Source organism: Cervus elaphus, chromosome 9 (genome assembly GCF_910594005.1).
Source record: "Cervus elaphus chromosome 9, mCerEla1.1, whole genome shotgun sequence".
NCBI lineage: Eukaryota > Metazoa > Chordata > Mammalia > Artiodactyla > Cervidae > Cervus > Cervus elaphus.
This window is the reverse complement of record NC_057823.1, coordinates 63,991,728-64,009,982: the sequence shown is the minus strand read 5'-3', so window position 1 is coordinate 64,009,982 and position 18,255 is coordinate 63,991,728. Positions and strand designations below refer to the sequence as shown.

General features: G+C 46.9%; 1 long non-coding RNA gene across 2 annotated transcripts in view; it reads right to left on the bottom strand.

Annotated features, from left to right (window-relative positions):
• Positions 1–10,853, bottom strand: part of LOC122700450 — a 54,364-nt gene extending 43,511 nt beyond the window's left edge. For both annotated transcript variants that reach the window (XR_006342776.1, XR_006342775.1), the window contains exon 1: positions 10,660–10,853. This is a non-coding gene — a long non-coding RNA (uncharacterized LOC122700450). The remainder of the gene's footprint in view (positions 1–10,659) is intronic.
• Positions 10,854–18,255: the final 7,402 nt, after the last annotated feature.

Sequence of the window (18,255 nt, the reverse complement as noted above, 5' to 3'; positions counted from 1 at the left end):
ACCCAGCAATCCCACTGCTGGGCATATACCATGAGAAAACCATAATTGAAAAAGACACATGTACCCCAGTGTTCATTGCAGCATTGTTTACAATAGCCAGGACACGGAAGGAACCTAGATGTACATCAGCAGATGAATGGATAAAGAAGTTGTGGGTACATACAATCGAATTTGTGATATATACATCACTCAGCCACTAAAAGGAACAAATCTTAGTCAGTTCTAATCAGATGGATGAATCTAGAGCCTGTTATACAGAGTGAAGTAAGTCGGAAAGAGGAAAAACAAATATCATATATTAATGCATATATATGGGATCTAGAAAAATGGTACTGAGGAATCTGTTTGCAGGGCAGGAATAGAGACTCAGACATAGAGAACAGACTCACAGGCACAGCAGGGGCAGGAGAAAGTGCCCCTGGGACGAATTCAGCTCTGGGGTGAATTGAGAGAGTAGCACTGAAGTACATACATTACCATATGGAAAACAGATAGCCAGTGGGAATTTGCTCTATAACACAAGGAGCTCAAACCAGTGCTCTGTGACAACCTAGAGGGGTGGGATGGGATGGGAGGTGGGAGGGAGGTTCAAGAGGGAGGGGACATGTATACCTATGACTGATTCATACTGATGTATGGGAGAAACCAAAACAACATTGTAAAGCAGTCCAAGTGAAAATAAATAATTTTTTTTTAAAAAAAGTAATTCCTTAGTATCATTCAATACCCAGTCTGTGTTCAAATTTTCCAGATTATCTTAAAAATCTTTATTTCTATTTGGCTAATTTGAATCAAGATACAAAGAAACCGACACAATACACTCTTCTTACGTCCCATTAATCTATTGTAGTTCCTCCCCCCACCCACCTTTTTTTACACCATTTATTGAAGAAACCATCTCATTTGTCCTGCAGAATTTCTGACATTCTGAATATGGCTGGTTGGATTCTCACAGTGTTCCTAAATATTTTCCTCTAACCCTTCATTTCCTGTAAACCGGTGGTTTGATTCAGATACAGACTGATAAAATTGAGAATGGCTCCTGAGGAATAGAATATTAAGATGAGTTTTTTAAATTGGTTCTCTAGTCTGACTGGATTTAAAGGCACTAATGACCTGTTTTCAGTCTTAAAGGGGATACTTGCCGTCCATGGCAGATGGTGGCACTATTAGCTGGCACCGCCCTGCCAATGCAGGGAACACGGGTTCGATCCTTGGTTGGGGAAGATCCCACATGCCTTGGGGCAACTAAGGCCATGCGCTGAAACTGCCCACACTTTAGGGCTGGCAAGTGGCAACCTCTGAGCCCACAGGTCTAGAGCCTGTGGACCGCAACAAGAGAAGCCAAAACAATGAGAAGCCCAAGCACCACAACAAAGAGAAAGCCCTGCTCACTGCCACTAGAGAAAGCCCTGCTCACTGCAACTAGAGAAAGCCCTGACACAGCAACAAAGAACCAGGGCAGTCATAAACAAACAAATAAACTATCAGCCATAGATTCTCATAACCAAGTACCTAGAGAAGCCAAGGCTCTAAGTGATCAAGTATTTGCTGTCATAGAGCATCTCAGTGAAATGAAGGAGGATGATGCAGCTGATTGGCTGCTTCTAAGGGTGTTGGCAAAGACAAGGAAAGAAAAGTGATGTGCTCAGGGCTCTAAATTCCCAGCATTTTCATTTTTTATTAAAAAAAAATTTATCTCTTAGGATCCAAATGTTGAGTGCTAACGATATCAATATGATTCCTTTACCACATATAATTTCTTTACCTACTGTATCCAGATAATAATATCTGGATAATATCAGTACTAAAATTAAGTCTGTGGAATACATCTTTTCCCCCCAAGTATATATCTTATTAAGGATGAACAGCCAAAATACTATTAAATTTACTTGAAATAATGATTCTCAGGATGGTTATGCCTCCAACTTGATATACAATGAGGTTCAGTTGCTCCTGTATCTTTTCCTTTTTATAATTTACTTATCTCTTTGATACAATTTAGCATTTTAAATTAGGGCTTCTCAGGTGGCGCAGTGGTAAAGAATCCTTCTGCCAGTGCAAGAGATATAGGAGGCACAGGTTTGATCCCTGGGTCGGGAAGATCCCCTGGAGAAGGAAATGGCAAACCACCCCAGTATTCTTGCTTGGAAAATTCCCTGGGCAAAGGAGCCTAGCAGAGTACAGTCCATAGGGTCAAAAAGAGTTGGACACAACTGAGCATGCATGCACAGCACATTTTAAATTATGTAAAACATTTAATAGTTCCAAATTTAGAATTATATAACAAGGTATATTCAGAAAGCTAGTTTTTGCCTTTTTCTCTCTCCTTAAGGAAAACATGAAGAGGAACTAAAAAGCCTCTTGATGAAAGTGAAAGAGGAGAGTGAAAAAGTTGGCTTAAAGCTCAACATTCAGAAAACTAAGATCATGGCATCTGGTCCCATCACTCCATGGGAAATAGATGGGGAGACAGTGGAGGGGACATGTATACCTATGACTGATTCATACTGATGTATGGGAGAAACCAAAACAACATTGTAAAGCAGTCCAAGTGAAAATAAATAATTTTTTTTTTTTAAAAAGTAATTCCTTAGTATCATTCAATACCCAGTCTGTGTTCAAATTTTCCAGATTATCTAAAGTGTCAGACTTTATTTTTTTGGGCTCCAAAATCACTGCAGATTGTGATTGCAGCAATGAAATTAAAAGACACTTACTCCTTGGAAGGAAAGTTATGACCAACTTAGACAGCATATTAAAAAGCAGAGACATTACTTTGCCAACAAAGGTCCGTCTAGTCAAGGCTATGGTTTTTCCAGTGGTCATGTATGGATGTGAGAGTTGGACTGTGAAGAAAGCTGAGCACCGAAAAATTGATGCTTTTGAACTGTGGTGTTGGAGAGGACTCTTGAGAGTCCCTTGGACAGCAAGGAGATTCAACCAGTCCATCATAAAGGAGATCAGTCCTGGGTGTTCATTGGAAGGACTGATGCTGAAGCTGAAACTCCAATACTTTGGCCACCTCATGCGAAGAGTTGACTCACTGGAAAAGACCCTGATACTGGGAGGGATTGGGGGCAGGAGGAGAAGGGGACGACAGAGGACGAGATGGCTGGATGGCATCACCAACTCAATGGACATGAGTTTGAGTAAACTCCGGGAGTTGGAGATGGACAGGGAGGCCTGTTGTGCTGCGATTCATGGGGTCGCAAAGAGTCAGACATGACTGAGCGAACGAACTGAACTGAACTGAAGGAAAACATTTCTGTTAAGTTTTGGTTTATCTTTCATTCATTTCTCTTTGAAAATATAAGCAAACACGTATACACATTTTCATTTGTCTCTTGCACTCTAAACACTGTTTGGCACCTTGGTTTTTTTTGTTGTTGTTGTTTGGTTGTTGTTCTTGTTTTAACCTAATATGTCCTGGAGGTTGTTTTATAGCATTATATAGAAATTACCAGGGACTTTTCCTGGCAGTCCACTGTTTAAGACTCTGTGCTTCCAATGTAGGAGACTCTGGCTTGATCCCTGGTCAGGGAACTACTGTCCCACATGCCAGGCAGCATGGTCAAAAAAAAAAAAAAGAAAAGAAAAAAAAAAAGTTCCTCATTCCTTTTTAGACTGAGTTAGAATTTAACATCATCATCTTCTTAGCACTGTGTCAATTGCTTTCTGTTTATGACAAGTTTATCAGTCCGGTTTCTGGCAGGAAACAGATGGCACTTTCAAAATGGGTAATCTGAGAATTTAATCAAGGGGCTATTTATACAGATGTGGGCCCATGTAGGTAAGCCACAGCGATGGTGCAGGTCCCCAGGCCCAGCAATAGCTTGAGACCTGAGGAGGCGACGGGAGAGATGGCTACAAGAACAAGAAGGGAGCCTTGGATGGGAGCTGGGCCCCTGGGTTGAGGGACAGAGTCAGTTTGCTGTGATCCCCCAGGGAAGGAGCTGAGGCAAATTAACACATCAGTCTCACTCTTCTTCCTGCTCTTCCCAGTCTCCTACTGTGCTCCCCACTGGCCCCTCCCAAGTGGAAACAGGCCCTGGGTGCCCACTGAGGTGTGCAGATGCGGAAGGCTGGGGAGTGGATCCCGGGGCAAGCAGGACACAACTGGCACAGCCAGGGATACTTTTCCGTTTAAGTTTTACAAGCTTTCATTTAAATGAAATGCATTTGGGACTGGTGGTCCAGTGACTGAGACTCCCAAAGCAGGGGGCCTGGGTTCCATCCTTGGTCAGGGAACTAGATCCCACGTGCCATAACTAAGAGTTCGCATGCTGAAACTAAAGATCCTGCATGCAGGAACTAAGACCTGACACAGTCAAATAAGTAAAAATATATATTAAAAAATTAAATGGATCTAAGCTTTAAAAAATAAGCTTAAATAAAGCAAATAAGAGGATAGGATTCAGGAGGATACCGCATGGGTGGTGAAGGTGGTGCCTTATGCCTGAATCTGGAAAACCCTGGTCAGGATGACCCACTGTCCCCCTCTCCCTACCCTCTACCTCCCATCCCCGTATTTTAAAAGATAATCTCCTCTCTCTCCTGGCCATCCCTGGCTGCCTTTCTCTGGACCTTTGAGAGTTGCTGAGAAACATTAGGGGAAACGATGCTTTTCATTAGAGAGGAGAGGCCCTGGGAGGTCACGGGTGAAGGGCTCTGAGAGCTCCTGAAGTAGATCCTTGCCCCCCCCCTCCTCCCCGCCACCCCCACTTTCGCCCATCCCCACCCCACCCCTCACTCTCGCCCACCCCCCGTGCCCGGGGCCTTCCCCCCTTCCCCTGTCCTGCCCCATCCCCACCCCTACTCCAGACCCGCTCCCTTGGCTGCTCGCCCTGGGAGCATAAGGCCTTCATTCTTATTCTCTGACCAGCTGAGCTGTTGAGGGAAGGTGGATGCTGCGCGTCCTTGGGGCTGAAACTCTAGGTTGGAAACCGGAGAAGGACCAGAAGGGGTGGAAGAATCCCCACCTGTATTCAGTCCAAGCCCCACCTGGCTCGGACTTACAGCCTGAGGGCTGAGTGTGGACCTCAGAGAACTCTCCAAGGACGGGGAGCCAGAAAGCTGTTATGAGTCTGGGGTGGAAGAGACGTAAGAGACCCTTGTAAACGGAGTCAGCCCTCTTGCTTTATCTTTCCCATCCTCCTCTTGGTATAATCCCATTCACTCAAATGAGTGACGGAGCGCCCCCTCTGGGTGGGGCGCGGAGCAAACGCTGGGGCACAATGAAGAACAAGGCGTCACTCCCTGGCCCAGGAAACAGTAGAGTGTGAAGGAGAGATGAAAAAACGATTACACAGCCTGTAGGGGAGGTACCTAAGCTAGTTCTCTGGAATCAGAGAAGCTTTCCAGAGGAAGCCATGTCTAGGCTGAGCACTAGAGGAGGGTAGGAATGAGCAGTTCAAGTCTATAGAGAACTTGGTGGAGAATGAGGATACACAAAGGCAGCCATAGGTTCAAGAGATCCTGGTGTCCCAGAGCAGTTACAGAGGGTCAGTTTATTAGAATGTGTGTTGTGTTGGGTGGGGAGGAACCGTATAGGAAGTGTTGAGAGATGAGGCTGGAGGGTAGGCAGGGGCCAGGCTATGCAGGGACTCAACCTGCCTTAAGGAGCTTGAAGGGTATTCTGTGGGGGAATGAAGTGTTTAGGTAGGGGAGTGACATCATCAGATTCGTGTTCAAGAGTCTCTTCATGGTACTCTAGAGCTGGCTCTCAACTGTGCTTCCACATTTCCACCCTCACTGTTATTCCCTGGACCCCTGCAACAGCATGTTCTCCTCCTGAATCCCCAGCACACTGCATCTCTGCTCTACACTTGAATCTAACACAGCATTCAATTTAAAAATGCATAGGGACTTCCCTGGTGGTCCAGTGGTATCCAGTGCAGGGGGCGTGGGTTTGATCCCTGGTTGGGGAAGTAAGATTCCCACACACCTCATGATGCAGCCAAAAAATAAATAAATAAAATTAAAAAAAAAAAAAAGCAAACGAAGTTTCAGTGAGCCTTAAGATTCATTAGTGTAAGTTTCTTAAAAATTGTATCATTATTCCTTAAACCTAATCATTGCACCTACTAAGAGTGACTTTCTAAAAATTGTGATAAGAAAAACATAAAATTCATATGGTGAGTTCTTGAAAAAGGAAAAACCATCTCTGTTGAAGAAATGTAGGCATTGTGTGAAACACAAGTGCTGTACCAGTGACCAAGACATGCAAGATCCCTGCTCATGCAACATCCCTGCTCATGCAACGCTTAGATCCTGAGGGAGAGGGAGATAGAGAACAAGCCCATGAATAAGCACAAGTAAATTTATCCTGTGATAAGAAAGAAAATCCCCCCAGGGTGGATGACAGAGTGACTGGAGATTAGGGGTGGGTTGTTGTTGTTCAGTAGCTCAGTTGTGCCCGACTTTTTCGACCCCATGGACTGCAGCACACCAGGCTTCCCTGACGTTCACTATTTCCTGGAGTTTGCTCAAACTCATGTCCATTGAGTCAATGTTACCACCCAACCATGAGATTAGGTGGTTAGTGAAGGCTTCTCTTAGGAATTCACTGAGCTGAGATCAGATGGCTGGAGGTAGTGTGTCCAGGGTTGTTATGGCAGCTCTTTGGTCATCAGACCCCAGGCTCTTTCTTTCTTCTCCATCCCCTTAGCTAATGGCTTCCATTCTTGAGGTAATTTTGTGGTCCAATATAGCTGCTGGTGCTCTAGCCATTATGCCTTCATTCCAGGCAGCAGGAAGAAGGAAGGAAGGAAAGGCAAAAAGATGGACTTCTGCATGCCAAATCTAAGTATGACTTCAAATAACAACCCTGTCCTTTGGAGTCCTTTTTCATCCCACCAAGAATGAGTGTCTACCTCATGATAGAACTTCACCACCTTGGGAAGGAGAAGGGATGAAGAGGGCCAGCTAAGTCTACTCTATGTGCCAATAGGGATCCAAGGAGAGAGCCCATGTCAAGAGCCTACTGAGGACATTATACATAAGACATTTGGATTGAGCCACAAGAAGAGCTGCCTCTAGGATGTACATCACCTTGGCCAAAGTTCCAGTGGGTGGGCAGGGTAGAGCCCCTACCTGTATAATTTGATATTTTAAAAGAGAGATGGACTACCCAGCTGAGTCAAACTCCTGAAAGGATCCTTCTCAGAAGTGCCATGCATCTCATTAGCTAGCAAATGGCACTGGGGGAGAGAATTCTGCAAGGGTTTCCAGCAGGGAAGGGACACAAAGTGATATGCATTTTAAAAGAGCCATTCTAGTTGCTCTGTGGAAAATGGAGAGTGGTGAGGCAAGAATGGAAAAAAGCATCAAAGAGGGAGTCATAGACTTGGCTCCTCCTCCTGATGATATACAAATTAACCATGTGATCTTGAACAAGTCTCTCCTCCTGCCTGGGCCTGAGTTATGTCCTTTCATAAACTGACAGGGCCTCAGTCTGCTTCTCCTTATGAGGCTGATGTACCAGAGGTGGTTGCCTGTGGGCCTGGCAGCTCTCAGGGCACATTCCATGCCCTGGAGAAGCATCTCTGGGAGGCTCCCCCATCCTCTATCTCCTGGACCTCACAACATCTCTGAAAGGTACCTCCCTTCAGGCCTGGGTGCCTGGGTTCTGGGAGGAGGGAGGAGGCCTGGCCTCAGCTCCTGTTTGTCCCTCGACCTGCCCTGGATGTGTTTGTTCCTGCTCGTCCCCTCCTCCATGTCTGCCTCTTCTCCGCTTCTTCCGGCTCACTGCCCGCCTCCCACACAGACTTCTGACAGCTCCACACCCAGCCCACAGGGCTCCAGGCTCAGTGAGCGCAGGAGCATGTGCGAACCATTCTCGGTCCTGCCTCCACGGCCTTCCATCAAGTCTCACCTTCCCTACTTGTGCTGCTCTTAATGCCATCCATCTCTCTTTGGTGGTTTCTTTTTCTCTCACACTGTCTTTTTGCCTTGCCCTCTGTGTCTGTTTTAAAAGCACAAAACAACAGGCAATTATATGTTCATAAAAAATGCACTAGGGAAGTAATAAGAAGTTGGTATAAAGTACCTCTCACCTCCGTTTCCACTCAATCCATCCCCTCTCCAGAAGCCACCACTATTTATGGTTTTGTGAGTATGCATGGCTGACCCTGTGCTCTGCTATTAGCTCTCCTCTCTCTCTCTCTCTGACTTTGTGTATGGGTTTAACTGGGTCTCAGTTCCTCTGCCTTTATCTCTTTTTTCTTTTGGCCATGCCACGTGGCTTGCAGGATCTTGGTTTCCCAGCCAGGGATTGAACCTGGGCCCCAGCAGAGAAAGCCCTGAGTCCTAACCACTGGACCACCAGAGAAGTCCCATCTCTGCCTTTATCTCTTTCTGTTTCTCTGTGTTGCTTTTTCCTCCTGATCTCTCAGTGTCCCCCCCCTTCCCTTTCTCTTTCTGCCTCTCACTCTTTCCTTATCTGTCTCATTCTATTTTTTGCTTCTCCTGTCAAAACCAGTTTTTTTTTTTTTAAGTTAAAAACTTTCATAAAAATAAAAAATGGGTGCATGCCAATGATTTATTTAACCTGTTCATGAGGGAATAGCGGGGTGGTAAAGCTGATTCCAGGAGAGTTCAAAGAGAGACCATGTCTACATAGCACTGAAGGAAAACTGGAGAGTCTGCTGGGTCATATACAAAACTGGTTCATGTCCTACAAGGCATTAAAGCTCCAGCCTCTGGAGCCTCCTCCACCCTTCCTTTAACTGGACAGAAATCTATGGATTAATATGTAACTTCAGAGCCAGGCCCCCTAATCAATAGTAAACAAGTCAAACAACAGTACATTTCCTAGAGAAGGTGGTCCCTGGATGGGTGTGTTAGTCCAGGCTTTAGTCTGACATCAAGAGGATATGCAGTCACCCTCTGGTCTTGTTGCTGAGTTTGGGTCGATTTCTCCACATTTGTTTCTCTGTGTGTGCCTTTTCCCCTCTTTCCTCACCTTTGCTTCTCTCTTGATCGTGGCATGCTCGGTCAGTGTCTTTCTCTTCTCTGTCTGAGCCTGTTTTTTCTGTCTTTCTTGGACTCTGTCCCTCTGTCTGGATCTCACAAACCCATCTTAATCACCTTGACCTGGGAGTCAGCCACGCTGTGCCAGCACCCACACAGGAGCTGCAGGGAAGGGACCAAGCAGCCATGCCCCTGCCACTCTGTCTGAATTTCTCTTTAGCCTTGGAAGGACATCAGATGGAAATTCTGAGCCCCTGGAGCAAAGGAGCTGAGGGTGTGAGACGTGGCAGGAGAAGGGAGGGCCGGCCAGCTGCTGTGGGCTGGAGCGAGCTCCTGGCTTCAGCTGGCTGGGGCGGGGATGATTTCACACCACAAAAATGTCTGAATCAGGAGAATAATCCAACTTGGGATAAGGCTGGGAAGTGGGCCGTTTAGTGGGGGAGGGCAAGGGGTGGAGATCTCGGTGCTGGGACCGGGGGCCAAGATGGGTGGCTAGCTCCGGCTCCTCATGGCTCTGGGGTGGGGCCCTTACAGTTCTGGGGTTTCAGGAAAGAAATGATTCCTTCTCCCACATTGCAAGTCAAAGTGCAAAGTCTGGCCTCCCAAGAGACAGCAGGACAGATTCAGGGTTGCCACCCTGGAGAATCACAAGGCTCCACTAGAAAACCTGAGGATCTGGGGGAGGGAGAGACACAGGAGACAGTAGAGAAAGAAGAGGAAACACTGAACTGAAAGTCTGCAAGGCCTTGAATTAAATGACATAGTGATTTTCAAGAGTTATTTAGCTGCAGAAGCTGATTAAAATAGCCTAACAACAGCTGCCTTGGGGGGTTCTAAGGAAAGAACCTGAGCCCCCTCACCTTGGTCCTCACCCCCACCATTTGGAAATTGTGACCTAACCCAACAGCCTCATTTTACAAATGAGCCAAGTGCCCAGAGAGGGGAGATGACTTGCCTAAGTCATTTATGGAGTAAGGAACTCAGGCGCCTTGATTCCTGGTCCACTGGTCTCTTCAGAAAGATGGGAAGGGGACTACCTGGTGCTCCGGTGGCAAAGCCGCTGCACTCCCACTGCAGGGGAATGAGATCCCACATGCTGCAGCTAAGAGTTCACATGTTGCAATCAAGACCTGCTGCAGCCAAATAAATGAAAAGATGGAAAGAACAGAAAAAGAAAGGGTTCAGATAAAAAAAAAAAAAAAGGAAGATGGGAAATGAGAAGATGGAGAAGAGGGAGAGATTAGCAGAGAGAAGGAAGCACAAGGCTAGGTCTCTTTAAAGTTTTCATAACCAGAAAGTAAGACATTGGTCTTTCTCCCAGAAGGATACAGAAGAGGGACCTTCGGGAAAGGTGGACCAGCCCCAGCTCCCATCAATAAAACTGTGAGAATGGTGGCTGATAAGAGACACCTCCAGCAGATGGATTTTGTTTGAAAGAGAAACATTTAAAAAGGGGGTAAGGGATCTGAGAGCCTCTGGTGGGTCATGTTCTCTCCAGGTTGATCAAGCCCCCCCACCCCCACCCTCCCTCCCCCTGCTAGATCCAGCACATTGCCTAGAGGAACTTCTCACACCTGTCACCTGCCTGCCCCCAAAGATGATGACCCTGTCTCCCTGGTAACCCTGGTTTCTCCTCCAGGGTTGTACCAGGCAGGTGGATGGAGCCCCTTCCTCATGGCTGCCTACCTGGGGTGAGGAGACTTCAAGCTTCCGGGGAGTGGGTCTGACATTGTCCGGGGCTCACACTTGGCTCATGGAGCTCTTCCCTTTCCCACGGGGCCGGGTACAGCTTGTGAGTTTGTGATACTCTGTGTCTTGGGACAGATTGCTCTCTCTCTCTCTGCTCATTTTTTTCTTCACCGGTAAAGCCAGTAGGCTAAAAATAAACTCGTGCATTTCAATTTTTTTCTTAAGTAATGAAATCTTAGGCAAAAGCCTGATATGTCAGACAGGTAAAAGTAGTTCTGCTCTAGGTAACTAACAAGGACCTGCTGTGTTGCACAAGGAACTCTACTCGGTACAGAGTACAGAGTACTCAGTACTCTGTAATGGCCCATATGGGAAAAGTATCTAAAAAAAACAAAGGAGATATATTTATGTACAACTGATTCACTTTGCTGTACACCTAAAACTAACACAACACTGTAAATCAACTGTACTCCAATAATTTTTTTTTTTTTAATGTAGTTCTGCTCTGGTTGAAGGCAGAGATGGACTGGGAATCTGGAGATCTGCCCCTTTGGCTTTCTTTCTGTCTCCTTAAGGCTCCTCTATGAAACTCCCATAGAAGCCTGTGTGAACGTCACTGGTGTCGAAAGTCTCGAAGATTCATTACAAGAAGCTGCTGTCTGAGAAATGAAGCCAGGACTGGGGAGAGATGACCTACTGGATCAGCCCCAGAAGAGAGTGAGTCTGCCAGGCAATGGTGGGGGAAAAGAGACTTGGAGACAGGGGTAAGGGGTTAATCCAGATCTCCCTTCTGTGTCCCCCATCTCCTGAGACCCAGAAAAGAAGGATGGAGGCTCTAGGCTGTCTCCCAGGTCAGCTGAGTCACAGCACCGGTTGCCACGTCGCTGGACTGGCGGGGCTGTCATTACCCCCGGGTCCACAGCAGCTAAAACTGAAGAGAGGCTCGGTTTGTGGGCCACGTCAGGGAACATGTAAGATCTGCCACGTTGCCGGACTGGGTTATTGGGCTTTCCCCCTCCTTCAGAAAAGATTTCCAGGCATGTGGGGTTTCAGGAGAAAATTGGTGCCTGCGTGTGAGTGTTCCCTGGATCCAGACCAGCAGCTGGAGTGTTACAGGGCCAGGGATGGGAGGAGGCAGAACTAATCCATCGTCGAGCTCCTCCAACCCCACCCAGGGCTACGGGGACATAGCTCAGGCCGGAGGGAGCCTGGCATCCTCAGTCATGGATACAGGACCTCAAAGAAAGAGTAAAAGTCTGTCTACTCTGTACACGAATCTTTGACATTTAGAGAGAATTTGTCTACATTTCTGGGCTTCCCTGGTGGCTCAGATGGTAAAGAATCTACCTGCAGTGGAAGATCCCTTGAAGGAAATGGCCACCCACTCCAGTATTCTTGCCTGGAGAATCCCATGGACAGAGGAGCCTGGCGGACCACGGGGTCACAAAGTTGGACACGACTGAGCAACTTGATGATGACCTGTCTATATCTCTAGCAGGAGGCCTTTCCTCAGCATGCTTTAATAGAGCACTATGCCAAAGAATTCATGAGCTTGGGTCAAGCCCCGGGTCTACCATTCACTGGCCTCATGACCCAGAACAAGTTACTTCACCTTCCTGGGCAAGGACATTGGATCCAACAGACATCCCTCAAAGGCATTTTCATGGACACTGAGTTCTGAGGGACACATAAAGGTTTTCCCTGGTCGGGGAAATAAGATCCTGAATGCCATATGGCACAGCTTAAACAAACAGACCAAAAAAAGAAAAAAAAAAAGAAAGGTTTATTTCCTGCAGAACTTTTCAGAGACTTTAACACTGTCTTGTGCCTCAGGAATAGCCATGAGGAAGGTGGCTGATGCCACACTTCCCAAACCCATTTGACCCAAGTTTCCGCCTTTTTATCTGAGGACTAATAGTATGTGAACACGCTTTGGGAAATTTTTAATGCTCTAATGATAAGATAGTTCATATTTCTTGATAGTGCAGGATATGAAACAGTGAGCCAAACACAATACATATGTAATTTCATTTAATCCTTACAAGATCCTCATAAAGGCAGGGGGCTGGGAGGGGGTGTGGATTGTATCATTACAGTTGAGAAAACTGAGGTTGGAGCTGAAATACTGTGCCCCAAGTTTTACTGTGTTTTTTTTTTCCTTAATTTTTGGCTGTACCTCGCAGTCTGCGGGATCTTAAATTCCCTGACCAGGGCTTGAACCTTCACACCCTGCGGTGGAAATGCAGACTCTTAACCACTAGACCACCAGGGGAGTCCCTGCCCAGAGTTTTAGAATTAAGTCACTTGTCACAGGATCCAGGCCCAGAGATCTGACTCCAAAGTTGGGCCTTTCAACTTTGCTCTTGTTAACTCACTCTCTGAAACCTACTCTCTCTTGAATCTAACACTGACTTTGTCCTCAGGAGGGTCAGAAGTATAATCATGCTTATTTAAATAAGACAAGAAAATCGAAGTGCAGAGAAAGGATAGGCCATTCAAGGATAGACTACAGGTAGGACCGCAGAGTCCTACTAAGGGCAGAACCTAACTGCAACTCAAACAGTGTTCATTGGTGGGGGGTGGTAGTTTGTGTCAACTCGAGGAAGTGCAGCCAACATATGGTGAATGCTTTGCCCCCTCAGTGGAGAAGGAGATGCCTCAGTAATCTCTCCCTTGAACCCAGATAGAGGCAGCTGGTTAGTAGAAAGAGCCTCAGACCAGTTTGGAGTGGTCATTTCAGCTTCACCTGGGCCATCTGGGTGACCATGAGCAGAACATTCTGTCTGTTCAAGCCCTGAATGTGCTGAGTGAATCCTTACTTTTCTATCTGAGGGACTAACTGTGCTGCTCCCTAAGATATGGGAATAAAAGTCCTTTATGAACTGTAGAGAGCTGAGGGACAATTGGCTGGTGGGAGTGTTGAGAGTGCAGAGGGTGCTGACATGAAATTCCACCCTCCTCTCCCTTTGGCCTTGCCCTGGTCATCGGCCACTCTGCCCAGGGGACCAACGACCAGAGAACAATGGGCTCTTTGTGCCCTTCAGCCAATGGGAGGGCCGGCCCAGGGAAAGATACAGTAACAGGAAGACAGGCTGAGTCAGTCTCCCTGTGCCCAGGCTGTCTTAGTTCGGCAGCCTTGACCTTCAGCCAGATGCACAAATGGTGCATGTCAGAGTTTTGATACATAATCTTAAGTCCAAAGGGATCAGGTGGCACAGTCCCTGCCTCCAGAGACTTGGAGCAGCCAGAGTTGGCCTCTGCTTGGGCCTAGAGACCAGGGCTCTAAGCCTAGCTTTCTATACTGTGACCTTGGGCTCTACAGTCCTCCATTTCCCCAGCCATACAAGGAGGAGTAGGCCTGGATAGAGCTGAAGGGCCCTATCAGCTTTAAACTTTGAAAGACTAACAAAGATTCAGCCTGAGCTCACAGGTTGGGTGGGCTTGGGGCAGATGGGGGAAGGGAGGGAGCCTCACCAAGAACATGGCACAGGCAGGGTTGTGATTAGGGAAGTGACAGAGAGCTGGGGTCTGGAGTTAAGCTACTTGTGTAGATTCCTAGCTTTACAACAGTGGGACTTTGAGGAAGCTATTTAATTTTCTGAACCTTTCTTTCCTCATCTTTGGAATGGGAATGGTAATTGCACCTCCCTGCATGCATGCTAAGTCGCTTCAGTCATTTCTGACTCCTTGCAAGCCCATGGACTGTAGTCTGCCAGGATCCTCTGTCCATGAGATTCTCCAGGTAAGAATACTGGAGTGGGTTGTCTTTTCCTCCTCCAGGGGTTCTTCCCAACCCAGGGACTGAACCCGAGTCTTCTGCATCTTCTACACTGGCAGGTGGGTTCTTTACCACTAATGCCACCTGGGAAGCAATTATACCTCCCTATGGTGGACAAAATAATGCCCCCTCCCCCCCCCAAAGAAGTCCATGTTCTTATTCCTGTAACTATAAATATGGCCAAAGGGACCAACTTTGCAGGTGAAGTTAGGCTTTGGAGATGGGAAGATTATCCTAGATTATCTGGGTGGGCCCAATGTAATCACAAGAGTCTCTATAAGAGGGAGGTGAGAGGGTCAAAGTCAGAAAAAGGAGATGCAACACCAGAAACAGAGGTTGGAAAGATGTGCTTGGAGGACGGAGAACAGGCCACAGGCCAAGCAAGGCAGCTGGCCTCTAGAAACTGGAAAAGGCATGGACACAGATTCTCCTCTCAGGCCTTCAGAAGGAACACAGCCCTGCCAAGACCTTGATTTTAGGACCCCTGATCTCCAGAAATGTAAAGTCATAAATGTGTGTTTTAAGTCACCAAGTTTGTGATAATTTATTATAGCAATAATGGAAAACTAATATCCTAGCTAAGTGTGTATATTAAGTGAAGTTTAAAAGAGATAATGAACATAAGTGTTTTGCCCAGTGTCTGCTGAGAAATATTGGAAATTATCATCTCTCTTTCTAGTTTACTCATAATTATTCCAAGGGGACCTGGTCTCCCCCAGGCCCTCAAGTTCCCACATACAAAACTTATTTATTTATTTTTTTTCACTTGCAAGGCCCACTCAGGATTTACAGCCTTGGAGATCTGAACCGCTAAGATCCTGACACTGCTTCTGATGTGAGGCCTGAGGGCATGTTTCTTGGCACTGCTTCTATTTACTTAACTTTCTGCTTGGTTGCCTTCCTTCTTGCTAGAAGTCAAATTGACAGAGTCTCCCCATCTGTTTCCAGAGCTCGGACCTCTTGCTTCCTCTCTAGGTAGTTCTGCTTGTATGTGGGAACACTGGTGGCCCACCTGGCCCCAGTTCAGCTCCCAGAGATGGTCCATCACGTGGTTCAGGTGACAGAAACTCTGGAGTTATGAGCAGAAGGATGAGCAGGTTCTCAGTGGGCCTGAGATTCGGTCTCTGAGCCAGGGCTCAGGAGACCTGGTTTTGAGCCCCATTTCCATGGGCTTCCCTTGTGGCTCAGCTGGTAAAGAATCCACCTGCAATTTGGGAGACCTGGGTTCAATCCCTGAGTTGGGAAGATCCCCTGGAGAAGGGAAAGGATACCCACTCCAGTAGTTTGGCCTGGAGAATTCCATGGACTGTATAGTCCATGGGGTCACAAAGAGTCGGACACGACTGAGTGACTTTCACTTTCACTTTCCACTAAGTGACTGGGGCCTCAGTTTCTCTGTATCTACAACCTAGGTCCTAATTCCCATTTCCCTGATTACGTCATAGGATGGCTCTGTCATTCAGAGAAAGGAGATGAAGGACAAGGATGAAGCAGAGGAAGAGGATGGAGAGGAGGATGAGGAAGGCCATGAGGAGAAGGAAAATCTCTGATCTATAATTCTAGACACATTTTCAGTCACATGAAGTCAGGGTCTTGGCACTTATTCTCCTCTTGCCTGGAACACTCCTCCCCCAGCCCTTCTTGCTGACTCATCATTCATTTTTTCCCCCAAACTGACCTCCTCCAAAGGCCTACCCTGACCACACTATCAGTAAATAATTCTCCCATTACCTTCTCAAGTCATCCTGTTTAGTTCATTCACAGAATTGATCACAACTTGAAACTTCATTTATCACCTGCCTCTAGCTATTAGAATGTAAAAGGCATGAAGACAGCCTTTGCCCTACTGATGGATACAGCCTCCGTGGAGTGGAGTCCATGAATGAGTGATGGAGGCAGCTGATGTTCTGGGAGGTATGGGAGCCCAGACACTGTGCACTTGTGGGTACTGTCCTGAAGTTCTAAAGCTGTGCTGGGTGCTATGTCAAGAAGGGAAGGATCAAGGGAGCAGGGGTGGTACCTAAAGGAGTGCAGCTGGTGAGAGGCTGGACAGGGTGATGAGCAGCTGGTAGGGACACCAAGGGGCTGACTTCTCATTCTGCAAGCTGAAAAGCTGATCCAATCTGATGTGGGGTCAGCAACACACCCAACTAGGGCGATGGGCACCCAATGGTGGTACAGTCCAGAGCCCACAGATGGCAGAGATGGAGGGGAACTTAGGAGGAGTAGAGTGTAGTTAAGCACTTGGGCACTGGTGTCCCTTGTACCTGGATTTGAATCTCTGATTTAATCATGTACTTGGTGCATGAGCTTGGGCAAATTATCGATCTGAAATTTCACTTTCCACATCTCTAAAATGGAGATAATAGTTCCTATCTCATAAAGGTTAGGTCAGAAAATATGCAGCAAGCACTTAGCTCAGTGCTTGGCACATAGTAGGTGTTTAATAAATATTGACTCTTATGACTACTGTGGGGCTTACCTGGTGGCTCAGACAGTAAAGAATCTGCCTGCAATGCAGAAGACCCAGGTTCAATCCCTGGGTTGGGAAGATCCCCTGGAGAAGGAAGTGGCTGCCCACTCCAGTATTCTTGCCTGGAGAATCCCATGGACAGAGGAGCCTGGCAAACTACAGTCTACAGGGTTGCAAAGAGTTGGACATGACTGAAGCGACTGAGCACACACAGGATTACTATTATGCTGTCCAATATCCTAACCGATGGGAAAGGTATAGCTCAGACAGGAACAGGGGTGAGGCTGTGTCACTCAGTAACTCAGTGTCAGAGCAGGGACTGGCACCCAGGACGAGTACCCCTCCCAATTGCACTTCTCTCTCTTCCCTTGGTGGTGGCCGGAGGACCAGCCTCAGTCCTAATGGTCTCCCTCAGTAGGTCCAAGTCATCTTGCTTCAGAGGCTCCTGTCCCCCCAGAGTGCTAGGGGGGACCTAGACAGAAACCTCCCAAGTTTTCTTCTGAGGAATCCAGGCTCAGGGTCTTCCCACAGAGCCTGGGAATAGCCCCCAGATGGGATCTTTGTCCCAGAGCTTTAGCCTAGCCCCAGTCAGCTTTCTAGCTTCTGAACTGAAGGCCTCATGAGAACTCCAGCCAAACATTGGGAATGGTTCTATCAGCTCACTTTCATCAGAATCATTATCTTAGTTTATGAAGAAAAACACAACGTTTAAGTTAATTTTAGTCCCCACGATCCCTGGGAGCTATAGCAACCAATCCTATAAAAGCACACATCTGTTCACAGTGCAAACAGATATCTGAGGAGTCTGCCAGCACCCGGTACTAAACAGCTGAGGCAGAGTTCTTGATTTGTGCAACTGGGAGAGGTCTTGGGGGTCAGCTGGTACAGAGATACTTTCATGGATTTCTGACTCATCCCTTTCAAAACCTGAAGGAAGCCATGGGCCTTCTCTGATGAAATATGCACAGACACCCGGAGTTTCTCAGGTTCAAGAATCTCTCTCCCCCCATTTTTTTTTAACTTTGCATTTTATAGTGGAGCACAGCTGATAACCATGTTGTGTCAGTTTCAGGTGTATGGCAAAGTGATTCAGTTACACATATACATGTATCTATTCTTCAAATCCTTTTCCCATTTAGGGTGTTACAGAATACTGAGGAACATTCCCTGTGCTGTACAGTAGGTCCTTGTTAGTCCTCTCTTCTATATATAGTAGTGTGTCTATGTCAACTGCAATCTCCCAGTTTATGCCCCCCCAACCCTTCCCCACTGGTAACCATAAATTCGTTCTTCAAGTCTGTGAGTCTGTTTTGGTTTTGTATGTAAGGTCGTTTGTATCATT